The sequence below is a fragment of the Ovis canadensis genome, chromosome 2 (genome assembly GCF_042477335.2).
Source record: "Ovis canadensis isolate MfBH-ARS-UI-01 breed Bighorn chromosome 2, ARS-UI_OviCan_v2, whole genome shotgun sequence".
Taxonomy (NCBI): domain Eukaryota; kingdom Metazoa; phylum Chordata; class Mammalia; order Artiodactyla; family Bovidae; genus Ovis; species Ovis canadensis.
This window is the reverse complement of record NC_091246.1, coordinates 198,087,912-198,102,131: the sequence shown is the minus strand read 5'-3', so window position 1 is coordinate 198,102,131 and position 14,220 is coordinate 198,087,912. Positions and strand designations below refer to the sequence as shown.

General features: G+C 44.1%; 1 long non-coding RNA gene across 2 annotated transcripts in view; it reads left to right on the top strand.

The window, feature by feature from the left end:
* Positions 1–13,166, top strand: part of LOC138434047 (uncharacterized) — a 74,324-nt gene extending 61,158 nt beyond the window's left edge. The window contains exons 3-5 of one of the 2 annotated variants that reach the window (XR_011254620.1): positions 3,237–3,292; positions 11,904–12,101; positions 12,747–13,166. This is a non-coding gene — a long non-coding RNA (uncharacterized lncRNA). The remainder of the gene's footprint in view (positions 1–3,236; positions 3,293–11,903; positions 12,102–12,746) is intronic. The other variant, XR_011254619.1, reaches the window with a different exon arrangement.
* Positions 13,167–14,220: the final 1,054 nt, after the last annotated feature.

The window sequence follows — 14,220 nt, the reverse complement described above, 5'->3', positions numbered from 1 at the left end:
AGATGGTGATGGACAGGGAGGCCTGGTGTGCTGTGATTCATGGGGTCGCAAAGAGTCGGACACGACTGAGTGACTGAACTGAACTGAACTGAACTGAGGTGGGACAGTGAAGGTGTATTTCTGGCGTTGCCAGCTGAAAGCAAACTACGTCTGGTGGTCTTCATTATCAGGGATGTAGAAAAAAGCACTTTGCAAAGAAATGGTTGCATACCAGGAACCAGGAGATGAGCTAATTTGCTCAAGCAACAAAACCACATCTGGTTCAACAGATGAAGTTAGAGTCACCCACCTGGCTAAGCTTGTGATAATCCACTGTCATTCTCTAAGGTCCATCTTCCCTCTGCCTAGGCCTCATGGGAGAGCTGGATGGGAATTTGGTGGGAATCATCACCCTCAGTGTACTTCAAGTCCTTGGCTGTGGCACTAATCTCTGCAATCCCTTGAGGCCTATCAAGGCATGTGGCATTGCTTTTGGTGTACTGTTTTCCTGGATAGAGGCAGTTTTAGTGGCTTCCATTTGGTCTTCCCAATAATTAAAGACCTTACAAGGAGATCCAACCAGTCCATCCTAAAGGAAATCAGTCCTGAATATTCATTGCAAGGACTGATGTTGAAGCTGAAACTCCAATACTTTGACCATCTGATGCGAAGAGCTGACTCTTTGGAAAAGACCCTGATGCTGTGAAAGATTGAAGGCAGGAGGGGAAGGGGATGACAGAGGATGAGATGGCTGGATGGCATCACCGACTCAATAGACATGAGTTTGAGTGGACTCCGGAAGTTGATGATGGACGGAGAGGCCTGATGTGCTGCAATTCATGGGGTCACAAAGAGTCAGACACGACTGAGCGACTGAACTGAACTACTCCATGGATCAGGGAATCAATTTGGAAATCCTGTCAGATCCTGGGTATGTCTGCTCCAATTATGCATTCTGGAATTGGGAAAGTAACCAGAGGACAAGGTTGTAGGCCCACCAGGCTCCTTGTAAGGTGAACCTGAGCAGTTCAGGGCTTGGCACTTAGCCAAGATCCAGTATTTGCTTGACCTCCATAAGTGGCTCTGCTGGTGACCCAGAGCAACGTTTTGGGTCTTCTAGAATGAGTGTTAGGTTAGAACCAGTGTCCAATAAACTCCCAAAGTCTGATTATTTCACTTTCTCCAGTTCACAGTCACCCTGGTAAGTGGCCATGGGTTCCTTTAGGGCAGGCTGAGAGAGAGAACAGTATTAATTTTTGGCAGGAGAGAGGAATCCTTCCTCAAGAGCACTCAGATTCTCCTTCATTTGAGGGGTTCTGAGTCTGTTACCTGACATATCTGGGAATTGGTTGATTGGTGGGGGACTTTCTGCTTGGGTCATTCAAGGCAGACTTTGTTTAGTAGACCTAGAGTTATTTTTTTATTTTTATTTTTATGGACACATATTCTATTCTTTAAGATTAAATGCTGTGATAGACCTCTGAAGGGCAATACCTGCAGAGACAATAATTCTGCCAGTGACAGGCGGCCGTTTAGCTGTTGTCCCTCTTTGAACCCGTTCACTTTTTGAAAAAAAATTTTATTGGCATATAGTTGATTTCCTGAGTCTTATGCTCACACAGATCAGGTCAGAATTTAGCAGGCTTCTCATCTGCTTCTTTTTTAGGGACACCATGATCATAGATCTCTGTGAGTTAGACCTTTCTGATCACTGCTTTGCATCGGCTTTCCATGGTGGTCACTAGCTGGGTATCAGAGGCTGTCCATGATCTAGCCTCCAACCTGCCTCTCAGTTTCCTTCTCTTCTTGCTCTGAGCTCTGGGCTCCACCCACACTGCAAAGCATGTGCCCTTCTTTCTCCCCCATTCATCTCAAGGTACTGCCCTCTCTGTCCACCACTCTGTGATTCCACTGTGACCCTCAGACCTCTCGTACATTCCTCTGACCCTATACCTGACCCCAATGTTTGGTGCTTGCCTGTCTTCTTGCCTCTTCCCCAGTAGGCTGGGAAGTTCCCAAGGATTCATCGTTGCATCTCCATACAGTCCCCAGCTTGGCACTCAGCCAGCTGTTGGCAAATGCTTCTTCAACAGAAGTCCTGATTTAAATTCTGGTGCCCAGGTGTCACCTGATCCCTCTCTGACTGACCTGTCCAGGTGAGAGGTGCAGACATTTCAGCACATCCTCATGTGTTTAACTGAAACATAAAAGGCATATTCCCAAATTTCACTGAAGACTCTTTCTGTTCTGCATATGCAGTTGGTGGTGCTGGGGACTTAGCATACTCTGCACGATTTCTTCTTGTTGTTGTTGCTTTTGACAGCCTTTCCTGTCTGTCAACATGATTCCCTATAAATTGTTCTAATTTTTAAGGCATTTCACACTATATGAGGCTGGCAGGAGCATGGGGAGGGGAGTGGAGGTGGGAAGGCCAAGCTCTGAGGCTTGTAAGACTGCTTGTGTTCAAATAGAATACTGGGGAGTGGCTGCCCCCTGGGCTAGGGCCTGAGATTAGCACTGGGCAGGAGCTGTAGTTAGAGGCAAGAAGTTGGCATTCCTGGGCTTTACCACTGCTCCCAGCTCCCAGTTCTGCATCCCTGGAAATTCCTGCATCAAGCAGTGAATTATTCAACAGGACAAGGCAGGCAAACAAAGAGGAGAAAGTATTCACCTTAGCCCCAGCATGCAAGCATGCAGGTGAGCAGAGACTCCACAGTGGCAAGAAGCAGACACTTAGTGCAGAAACAAAAATATTTACAATGCAAATGATTATTAACCAGCCATATCCACCAGAAGCAAAAAAAATCAATGCACATTTTCCCTACTACTTTTGTTAGCCTACTGGTTTATTTATCTGTCTATCCTCATTGGGGTCCACTCTTGCAGCCTATGTATTTGTTTGTTTGCTCTTTGAGATTCTGTGATTTGCTGTTATTTTTAAGGTTACATGTTGCATGTCATTTCACAAAAACTCATGGGACTTTATTTATGTATTTGCCCAGAAATTAAACTTTATAATATTCATTTATCTTACGAAGAAGTTGTTTCAATATTTAAAAGTTATGTCAAAGTTGGAGGAATCCATTATCATAGGCCTTTGCGGGGTTGGGGGGTGGAATTTTATATTCTTATTTCAGAGTTTAGAAAAAAAACAACAGGGAATTTGTTTTTTCCTGTGATCGTTTCTGTAAGGAGATATATTAAAATATTGAGAGTGGGGTCTGTTTTCAGACTATGCCTCTTCTCTCTGTTCCCAGTGAATTGGAAGTTCTTGATGTCTCATCACAGAAAGAATTCAATGAGAGACAAAGTGGTGAGTAAGATATGGATTTATTTAGAGAGAAACACACTCCGTAGAGTGTGGGCCATCTCAGAAAGTGAGAGGTCCCAAAATACGATGTGGTTAGTTTTATGCGCTGGGTAATTTCACAGGCCAGTAATTGAGAGGATTATTTCAATTATTTAAGGGAAGGGGTGGAGATTTCCAGGAATTGGGCCACTACCCACTTTTTGGCCTTTTGTGTTTAGCCTTGGAACTATGGTGCTTGTGGGTATTACAGTGAGCATATGATGAGGCTCAAGGTCCACTGGAAGTCAAGTCTTCCACCATCTTGGACCTATTTGGTTCTAACCAGCTTTTGTCATGTCCTATGGCTATGTGTCATTCTTTTAAAGGTTGCGCCCTGCCACTTTCCCTTCTGTTTCGTTTCCACCCTTGTCTTGCCCTTGTCCAAGTCTTCTAGGAGACTGGGAGCTTTGCTGAGTGATGCCCTTGTGGAATGAAAAAAATACATAATCTAAAACTTGAGAATTATGTGTTATTCAGCAAACATTCTGAGAACATAAACCCAGCCACTCAGATTGCTCTGTGAGATTGCTCTGAAGAGGTAAGGGAGGAGCTATGATCTATACGTGTTTTTACAACAAAGTCCAGGTAGTTGGAACATAAAAAGATTACTGTTAATTAATCATGCATTTAGCACTTCTCTAAGTGTGGGAAGATGCAAGAACTTGGGCTCACTGAAATCATTCCCTTGATGTGTACCTCAGCTCGCTGGGGCCAGCATCCTGGGTTTTCTCATCCTGAGTACATCAAGGTACATTGCTGGGGGTGGGTGTAGTGTCTGATGGCTGCAATATCCTTTGTTTACTGATATGTCAAGCAGCATTCTTAGTCCACATCCCAAAGAAGAGTCATTAAATTATCTCTTAAGGAAAGGGCAGAGGACAATACACCTCTTTGGATATCTTAAGTTTCTCTGTTGAATTCCCATCACTTAAAATAAACATCTCACTCTTCCCTTTAACATTGTACTGTCCATCATACAACTGGCTCTCCTTCCAAGGCTCTGTAGCAAACATATCCTTTGGGGCTGGTGCACTGGGATGACCCAGAGGGATGGTATGGGGAGGGAGGTGGGAGGGGGGTTCAGGATGGGGAACACGTGTACACCCGTGGCAGATTCATGTTGATGTATGGCAAAACCAATACAATATTGTAATTAGCCTCCAATTAAAATAAATAAATTTAAATTTAAAAAAAGAAACCAAAAAAAAAAAACAAGAAATAGTCTTTTCTCAGACACCTTAATTTCATTTTACAGCCTTTATCTCCGTTAATCTCATTCTCTTCTGTATTTATATTCTTTTATTTACATCCTTTATCTCTCTAGACTGCAAGCTATCTGACTGCAAGAACTGTGACTGGTCTTCACAAGACTAGTATAATTATTGCTAATGATAATAAACAGATGGCTTATCTATGTTTAATGGTTGAGTGAGCAAATGAATGAATGGGATCTCAGATCTTAATATCCTATAAAAAATGCTATATGTTATATATTTATTTTTAGCCTAACAGTTAGCTCAGAGACAAGGAACAGGCACTGGCCTATTTATTAATTTGCAAGGAATAAGCAACATTTTCTATTATGAAAAGAGCCTTTTATCTGACCACCATTTGTTGAATGTGTAAAGAAAGCATTATATTGAGATATGGGAAATGAGTGCTTTGGCTTTGCCCAAGGCTTGTTATAGGACATTTTGGAACCTGAGTATCAGGGAAAGAGTGTGAAGTCAGACAGATGTCTCAGTCATTCAGGTTTTACACAGGAGTAAAAGACCGGCTAAGCATGAACCAGGCACTGTACGCACTAAATGACATTTGCAAGGTGTTGAGGGTGTTCTGGAGAATTTGAGGTTCTTGATGTCTCATTGCATAAAGAATTTAGTGAGAAAATAAATAAATTAAAAAAAAAAAAAGAATTTAGTGAGAGACAAATGATAGGAAGATAGGTAAGATTTAGAAAGAAACATGCTCTACAGAATGTGGGCCATCTCTGAAGGTGAGAGAGACCCAAAACATGGTAGGGTTAGTTTTTATGGACTGGGTAATCTCATAGGCTGATGAGTGGCAGGAATATTCCAATTATTTTGAGGAAGGGGTGGAGATTTCCAGGAATCAGGCCACCGCCTGCTTTTTGGCCTTTTATGATTGGCCTCAGAACTGTCTTGAAGGGCTTTCCTGCTGGCTCAGATGGTAAAGAATCTGCTTGCAATGCAGGAGACCCAGGTTCGATCCCTGGGTTGGGAAGATTCCCCTGGAGAAGGGAATGGCTACCCACTCCAGTATTCTTGCCTGGAGAATTCCAAGTAGGCTACAGTCTATGGGGTCGCAAAGAGTTGAACATGACTAAGTGACTAACACTTTCACTTCGCCTTCAGAACTGTCATGATGGGTGTGTATTGCACACAATAATGTATTGCAATGAGAGTGTGATGAGGTTCAAGGTTCACTGGGAGTCAAAGCTTCCACTGTCATGGACCTGGTTGATTCTAACCAGATTTTGTCATGTTTCATGGCTATGTCAGTCTTCTAGAGGTTGTGCCTTGCCCTCTTTCCTCCTGTTTCAGGAGGGGTGGCTATGGAGAATGCTACAGAAATATAAAATTTACTCATAATTAGAATAGATTTAGCAAAGACTTCATGAATAAAAAACAAACTGGTCAAGGGAAGCTTGGCTTAGGAAGGGAGGCAGATGTGGTAACAGGAAGTTCTAAGTGGTTGAATGAGTACAAGGCCATATACTGTGTCCTGGGTTCTGGAGTCCTGAGCCAGCCTGTGGGAGTTTGAGCTGACTTTCCAGAAATGGCAGCATCTGAGAGCTGAAAGGGAAATAAGAGTTTGCTGGAAAGATTAGCATTTGCTGGAGAAAGACATCCTTGGAATAGAGAACAGTACAGGATAAGTCCGAAAGTGTGTGTGCCCACATATGTGTGTGTGTATGTGCACTCATGGGGAGGCCAAGGTGGTAGGGAGAACGAAGATGGTTCACTTGAGGACTTAGGGGTAGTTTTGTTGGATAGTATTTACTCTCAAAGAATACTGCACTCCTTATTCATCTCCCGCTGGTTCTGCAAGGGCTTGCCTGGGGCTCATAAAGGTGGATCACACGTGGTACTTTCACTTCCCAGCACACAGCTGTCATGTGGCTGTCATGTGCAAAGACTTCCTCTTGGTGCCAGGAACACAAAAGTGGGCAAAACACATGAAAACCCCTATTGCAATGGGGTTTTCATACAAAAACCAGACAAGAAACAAGTTAGAAAAATCTTGTATTGAGAGTCTGAGAGTGACCAGTGCTAAGAAGAAAAGCAAAGCAGGACAAAAGATAGAAGATGTGAAGGATGGGCTGGGACTGCTACTTTCAACCAGGAGACCAAGGAAGCCCCCCTTGAGTGACATTGGAGTCGAGAGCTGAAAGAGGTGATGCTGAAGGTACTTGTCCGTGATGTTGGATGTGCGAATGAAATTCTACCCCCATAAGACCAGCACTGCAGATTCTCTCACCAAACAACCAGCTTTTCTCTGTGTGACAAAGTTCATTAAAACAGAGGCCGATGTAGGGATTCACCTGGCTAGATTACCAAGCTCCCTACCATTGTCTGAAGGCTGCTGCTTCTCTTGTCCTCAGGGTGGTGGCCGTTATAGGAGGATGTATGCCTTCAAATCTCCACAATGTTCCACATGCAGTGAGGAAAGCACTTCCTGACCTACAGGACTCGATCCCCTCAGGGTCCACATGTGGTTCTCTTATCTGGCTGAGTTGCTTGGCCTAGAACAGTCCTGTCCAATCAGACAACCTGTGATGAGAGTGTGTCATGGAGGGGTGGTGGAGGTCGGGTGTAGGGAAGGTTCTATATCTGTGTTCAGTTCAGTCATTCAGTCATGTCCAACTCTTTGTGACCCCATGAATCACAGCATGCCAGGCCTCCCTGTCCATCACCAACTCCTGGAGTTCACTCAGACTCATGTCCATCGAATTGGTGATGCCATTCAGCCATCTCATCCTCTGTCGTCCCCTTCTCCTCCTGCCGCCAATCCCTCCCAGCATCAGGGTCTTTTCCAATGAGTAAACTCTTCCCATGAGGTGGCCAAAGTACTGGAGTTTCAGCTTTAGCATCAGTCCTTCCAATGAACACCCAGGGCTGGTCTCCTTTAGGATGGACTGGTTGGATCTCCTTGCAGTTCAAGGGACTCTCAAGAGTCTTCTCCAATACCACAGTTCAAAACTATCAATTTTTCAGTGCTCAGCTTTCTTCACAGTCCAACTCTCACATCCATACATGACCACTGGAAAAATCATAGCCTTGACTAGATGGACAGTGTTGCAAATACAGCTGGTATGACTGAGAATCTACATGTTAAATCAAATTTAAAGTTTAAAAAATTAAAATAGAAATAGCCACATAAGACTAATGGCTACTGTATTGGACCATGTATGTCTGGAGTAACCCTTGGGAGACCTGGAGGGCGGACCTCAAGTGTGCTGGTCTGGGGTGAGATTGGGAGCTCCTAGTTTTACCCTGGTTAAGGACTTCCCTCTAGGTGAGATATTCTTCTTAGTGTGTAGCTACTGGATAACATGCACATCCCTCTAGGACAAAAACTAATTTCTGGAGAGTTTGCAGTCTACACACCTAAGGTGAAAGCTCCACACCCACACTGGAGTTGGCAATGAGTATTCATTTTCTTATTCTCTTTTTTTCTTCACATTGTGCCCACTCAGTCTCTTAATGTCTTCTTAATGACCTGTCCCTTGGCCAGAGCAAGGCCAACAGGAGCTTTGAGGCATATCTTTGACTGTCTTTGGTGATAGGATGATGGGCTGGTTAAAATAACAGTGTAGCCTGTGTTGAAAAGGAGCAAAGAAGAAAGACAGGGCCAGGAAAAACCAAGCCAGAAACAGGTCCCTAAATGCAAGCCATGGTGATGAACATACTCTGCAGTTTTACCATAAGCTTGACTGCTGGTAGTCTAAGTAGACAACTTAGACTATGAGAGTAGAGTCTGGGCAGCTGCACAGCATGAGTGCAAGAGGAGCATACTGTGGTTAGAAGCATGGCTTTTAAATAGAACCTGTGTCACTCCAGCATCAAATGAGCACACTTGGACTCAGACTATGGTTTCTAAATGCCATTCTCCTCTAGAGGAAACTGCATTCCTTGGAGAAAGAGAACCCAAGGGCTAGGATAGGGAAAATACAAGATGAGCCTGGAACATTCTTGTGCTAGATTAGGACCATTTGAGCATCAAAATGAATGGTAATAGTGATAGATTATTGGATATGAAAAAATAATAATCCCTGAGTTCCTACTGGTAATATGTGATTAGATGGGGGGAAAAAAGAAAAGCAGCTACAGTAGAAGCTCAACTCACAGGTGTGAAAGGAGTGATAGAAATGACAGGGCATCTTGACCACAGCTGATGATTCAGGTAAGAAGCAAGAATGGATGCTAAAGGGATGGGTGAAAGTTTGGTGGTACCCAGCCACTTACATACTTTGAAAGCATCTCCCCACAAGTTACTTATCAATTACAATGGGAAAAAAAGCTGAGTGGAGAAAGCTGGCAGGTATTGCCTTAACCAAATCATCAAAGTAACAGCACAAAAAAAGGGGCAATTGAGCATCATGTGCTTCCTGAAATCATGCGTTGAGAAAATATCATGTCCAAGGATTCCTAACTAAAACGCATGCTCTGAATTTTATTATGAGAAAACATTAGAAAGACCCAAATAAGGGAAATTCTGAGCCAAAAAATTCCACGCTACACTATTTAAAAATGTCAGTATAATAAAAGACAAGGAAAGGCCAAGAAATCATTTCATATTAAAAGAAATTAAAGAGATATGAAAATTCTGCACCAAAAAAAAAAAAGTAGCCAAGAAGAATATTGTTGGGAACTTTGTGAAATTTTAATAAGATCTGTAGAATAGAGGATACCATTTTGTATTGATGTTAAACTTTCTGATTTAGATAATCATATTTTGGGTGTGTAAGTGAATGTTATTATTCTTAGGATTTTCATGTGTGCTGAAAAGGGATAAATGGACATGTCAGCAATATACTCCCAAATATTCAATAGTTGAGAGAGAGAGAGAGAATGATAAAGCAAAAACAAACTAAGGTGTTAGTAGTTGGTATATACAGGTTCTTTTAAATATTCTTTCATTTTTTTTCTGTGGATTTGAAATTACTAAAAAATTCCAGCCTTTGGTGTCAGATTGCCTGGTCTGAATCCAAGCACTGCTTGCTACTGACTAGCTGTGTGTCTGTGGGCAAGTTACTTCACCTCTCTGGACCTTGCCTTCTCCATCTCTAACATGAGAATAATAATACTGCCTTCTTCAGGGTTGTGATGAGATTGAAGAGCTAGTATATGTAAAGTGCTTGAATGGCTGGCGCCTGGCAAACTGTGGACTAATGGTGGTTGCTGTTGTTTGTTTCTAAGAGAGAAAATCATGGCAACTAGGAAGGTGAGACAGGGATTTCTCCTGAGACTCTCAGAATGGGGAATGCTCTGGGGGGAGGGGCACTTAATGTCCCTCTACCCAGGCTCTGTCATCATCCTATGCCACTCACTCCTTGGCAGCACAGACAAGGGCCCTGACTGCCTTTGAGTCTGCCACTGTCTAGCAGGTGACTTTTGACTTGTTAACTGATTCCTCTGAGCTTCAATGTCACCACAGACAGAGGGGTTATAATCCCCATCTCTAGGTTTTCACTGTAGCAAATAATTATCAGGCAATATTTAGGGAAAGGGCTTCCCAGGTGGCTCTAGTGGTAAAGAACCTGCCTGCTAATGCAGGAGATGTAAGAGACACGGACTCCATCTCTGGGTTGGGAAGATGCCCTGGAGGAGGGCATGGCAACCCACTCCAGTATTCTTGCCTGGAGAATCCCATGGACAGACGAGCCAGGCTGGCTACAGTCAATAGGGTTGCAAAGAATCAGACATGACTGAAGTGACTTAGCATGCATGCACGCATTTATGGAAAATGCTGAACGTGCCAGGCATTTGGGGTGGATTATCATCTAATCCTCAAAACAAATCTTTGAGGTAGGTACTATCATTATCTCAATTTTAGACTAAGACCATTAAGGTTTAGAGAAGTTAATTAAATTGCCTGAGGCTGCCTTTCCTCACACTACCCTCATTGTTCCTGGCTTCTCTGGCATCCTTGTTCCTGCTGTTGTTTCTCAGAGTTGACTCAGGCTGAGGCAGGGCCAGGGCCAGAGCCAGGGGAGGAGCATTCCAGAATCTCCAAGGAGTTTGCTCCTTTACTTGAAGACTTTGAGGATATTCCTTAAGGGTGAGGAGATTTACACCCAGGGTCTAGCAATTGAGCCAGCCAAGTGATGTTCAGGGGATCAGCCTGCATTTTTGCTTCCCAAGAGCTGTTCTGTGTACCAGATATTTATAAACAATGCCAGCTATGGTGATCCCCTATCCTGCTGGGGGCCAGCTGCTCCTCCAAGTCTTCATTCAGGAGACTGGGGTTCAGACACCAGATGTGGTCTGCCTAAGGCCATTCGTTAGTACAGGGACCCCAGAGACTGGCTGGGTTTGGAAGGTGTGTGGGGAGAATGGTACTTGCCAGTTTTCCTCAATATCTGGAGACCACAGGAGACCCAAGAGATGGGAGGCATTCAGCTTGCAGTAAGAAAGATGCTTCCCACAGTTGGAACTTTCCTTAAGCAGTGACTTCCCCCTCCAGCAAGATTGCTGGCCAGAGTCTGGCTGGTCAGTGTGAGGGGTGCACAATGAGCGACACTAACTGAAGGCTGGACTTTCAGAGCCCCTGGATCTGAAAGGTAGAAGGCCAGACACTCAGTTCTTTGTATTTTAGTGAGAATTTGCTTCTCAGACTGGCAGTCCTGCCAGTTTTTCCTCCGAAATATCTCTGGAGTCTGTCCACTCCTCTTCACTTCCACAATCACATGCTCCAAGTGCCAGACTCCTGTGACCATGGCTTTCTAATTGATCTCCCAGCTTTCTATTTGGCCCTTTAGCCATCTTTCTCCAGTCTGCAGACAGGATGATTGTTTCAAAATGTGAAACTGTCAGTGGCCCCCCCCCCCCAACTCCCCCCGCCCCATCTTTGCATGGCTGTTTATCACTCTTAGAAACCTTGCATTGCCCTCCTCTCATGTTCCTTCCCGCTCCCCCCCCCCCAATCTTTGCAAGGCTTTTTATCGCTCTTAGAAGCCTCATATTGCCCCCCTCTCATGTTCCTCCCCCCCCCCACCCCGCCCCATCTTTGCAAGGCTTTTTATCGCTCTTAGAAGCCTCACATTGCCCCCCTCTCGTGTTCCTCACTCCTCCGTGCTGGCCTGTGGAGCAGATGTTTCTGGTGCAGTCTCACCCCAGGGCCTTTGCATGTGCTAGTCCTGCTCCTGATAACTCTCCACCACCTGCTTCCCTTCCACTTCCCCCAGGGAATGCCTTCCCAACCTTCAACTCTTAGCTCGGGCATTGCTTTCCATGGACGTTTTTTGAAGCACTCCTCCTCATTCCATCCTTAATAGCATTTATGTCTTATTATAATCACATACTATTTACATGCTTGTTTTTTCCTCCAGCAACTGGTCTCTGTCATCTGTGAGCTCCATGAGACCAGGCACCGGTCTGCTTTGCTCACCACCTATCTCCAACACCTGGCAAAAGGATAGCTGCAACAGGCGTACCTGCTGCATTCATTAACTGGCAAAGCCTCGAGGCAATGAGGCCCAGGAGAGAGGATTTTGAGAGATGAACGGCTAACCTGCCCCTGCTGACAGGTAGGCTTCCAGGGGGCATTGGAGTTGGCTTCTGGCTGCCAGTGATGGCAGAAGGGCCCTGGCATGGGAAAGTCCTTCACCTGAGTACTGTTCCCTTGGGAGCAACTCACCTGTGACCTGTTGAGGGTGCAGTTACAAGTGAGGGGAGTGGGCTCAGACCTAGGACCCATGCAGGCACACTCCAGATTCTGCTCAGCTCAGGTCATTAAGGGTTCCCCTGACCCTTAACCACCTGAACAACCATTTATTCTTATCCTAGTAGTCTTCAGTACTTGTGTTATCATGCATTCATTCATTTCTTTGGGTATTTATGGTTTCATTCCTTCTTGAATATCAGTTATATGGTCAAGAGGGATGAATTATATTCATCAAGACAACTGCTTTACAAGTAATAGAAAGAACCAGACCTTTTGGTTCTTCCCCTACCCCCATTCCATGTCCTCTGCCTGCCTTTTTTTTCTGTAGAAAAACTTTAGTCAAAGAACACATTTAATCAGAGAAATGAGAAAATGCAGAAGCAAAGGAAAACAAGTAAATAGGACAAAATAATAATAATTTAGTCATTAAGCAAATTCAAGGACCTTTAGTTCCTCCTTAAGGGCTGCGGAATATATTCTAAGCTATGTCCTTTGAGCTGTTTTATAGATACTGAAACACCCACCACGTGGAAGAAATTAACTATGTGATGACCAGACTGTAGCCGTGACTTAACCTGCCACAGTTCTAAGAAATGGCCTCAAAGAAATGGGAACAAGACTGTAGCCATGACATAAGCTGCCACAATTCCGAGAACTGGCCCCAAAGAAATGGGAAAGAAATCTGGAACTGAAGATGAACTGTACTTAGAACAATCAAGATGATACTGATAGACACATGACCAGTTTCAAGATGACTGTCAGCTGACTATGCAGTTTCTGTATATAGCCTCCTTTCTCTGTCTATAAATGCTCTTGCCCCCTGATTATTGGGAGGAGGGAGAGTCAGCCTTGGGATGGGAGTCTGTCCTCCCCTCCCCACCCACTCCTCAATAGCCAGCCTACAAAATAAAGAAAACTTTCCTTTCTACCAACCTTGCCTCTTTATTGGCTTTAGAGTAGCAAGCAGCCAGATTCCACTTTAGGTAACAGTAATGCTAATTTGGATGAGTATTCTTATCTCCTTGTAAGAATAAAATGATAAGATGGTTTGATTTCAGCCATAATGATAAACTAGAAATCTTGCTACACTCTCTCCCTTTTCCTTGAGAATTGACAACCCCTACATCTAATTGATGGAAATGTGATCTTGTGAGTTACCTGTGCTAAGACCTGGGCTTCTGCTAACTCAGCTCTTCTAATTCAGCTAAATATTTAATGTGTGCCCAGTTCTTTTTCTTTCTTCCACCTCCAGTTGGTTTATCCTGCATCACAATCTAATTCCAACTTTCCTTTGTTAAATGGGCTTTCTTACAGAGCAGAATGCTTTGGCAGATTAAGTAATACACAGCAGTACTTCTCACCACTGTCAGACCCAATCCCCTCCTCATAGAAAATATTTTGTAACCCTTCCTTTGGGGCTCCCAGGTGGCACTATTGGTAAAGAACCCTCCAGCCAATGCAAAAGACGTAAAAGACCTGGGAGACATAAAAGACATGGGTTTGATCTCTGGACTGGGGAGATCCCCTGGAGGAGGGCATGGCAACACATTTCAGAATTCTTGCCTGGAGAATCCCATGGGGAGAGGAGCCTGTCAGGCTCAAGCTCATCAGAGTAGCAAAGAGTTGGACATGACTTAGGTGCCTTAACATGCACGAACAAAACCCTTCCTTTACTGCACTGAAATGGAATTCAAAGATAGGATAGGGGATTCTCTTTGCTGGAAAGGGACTAAATCCTTTGTTGTGGGGTTGTATGTTTCTACCAATTCTCTTCTGGTTCTAGCAATCTCATCTCATCTCAATCTCCATCTTCTCTGTAAAGATTCTTCTACACACAGAAGAATCAATGCTAAATGGAAAATCAAACATTTAATTATTAGTTGGACAGCCCCTTACCCCACTATTTGCCTCTGTTTCCCCAAATGCACAATGCTTTAGTTGGCGGGGCTGGAGCACAAGGACTGGGAAAGTCCCAGCTATGA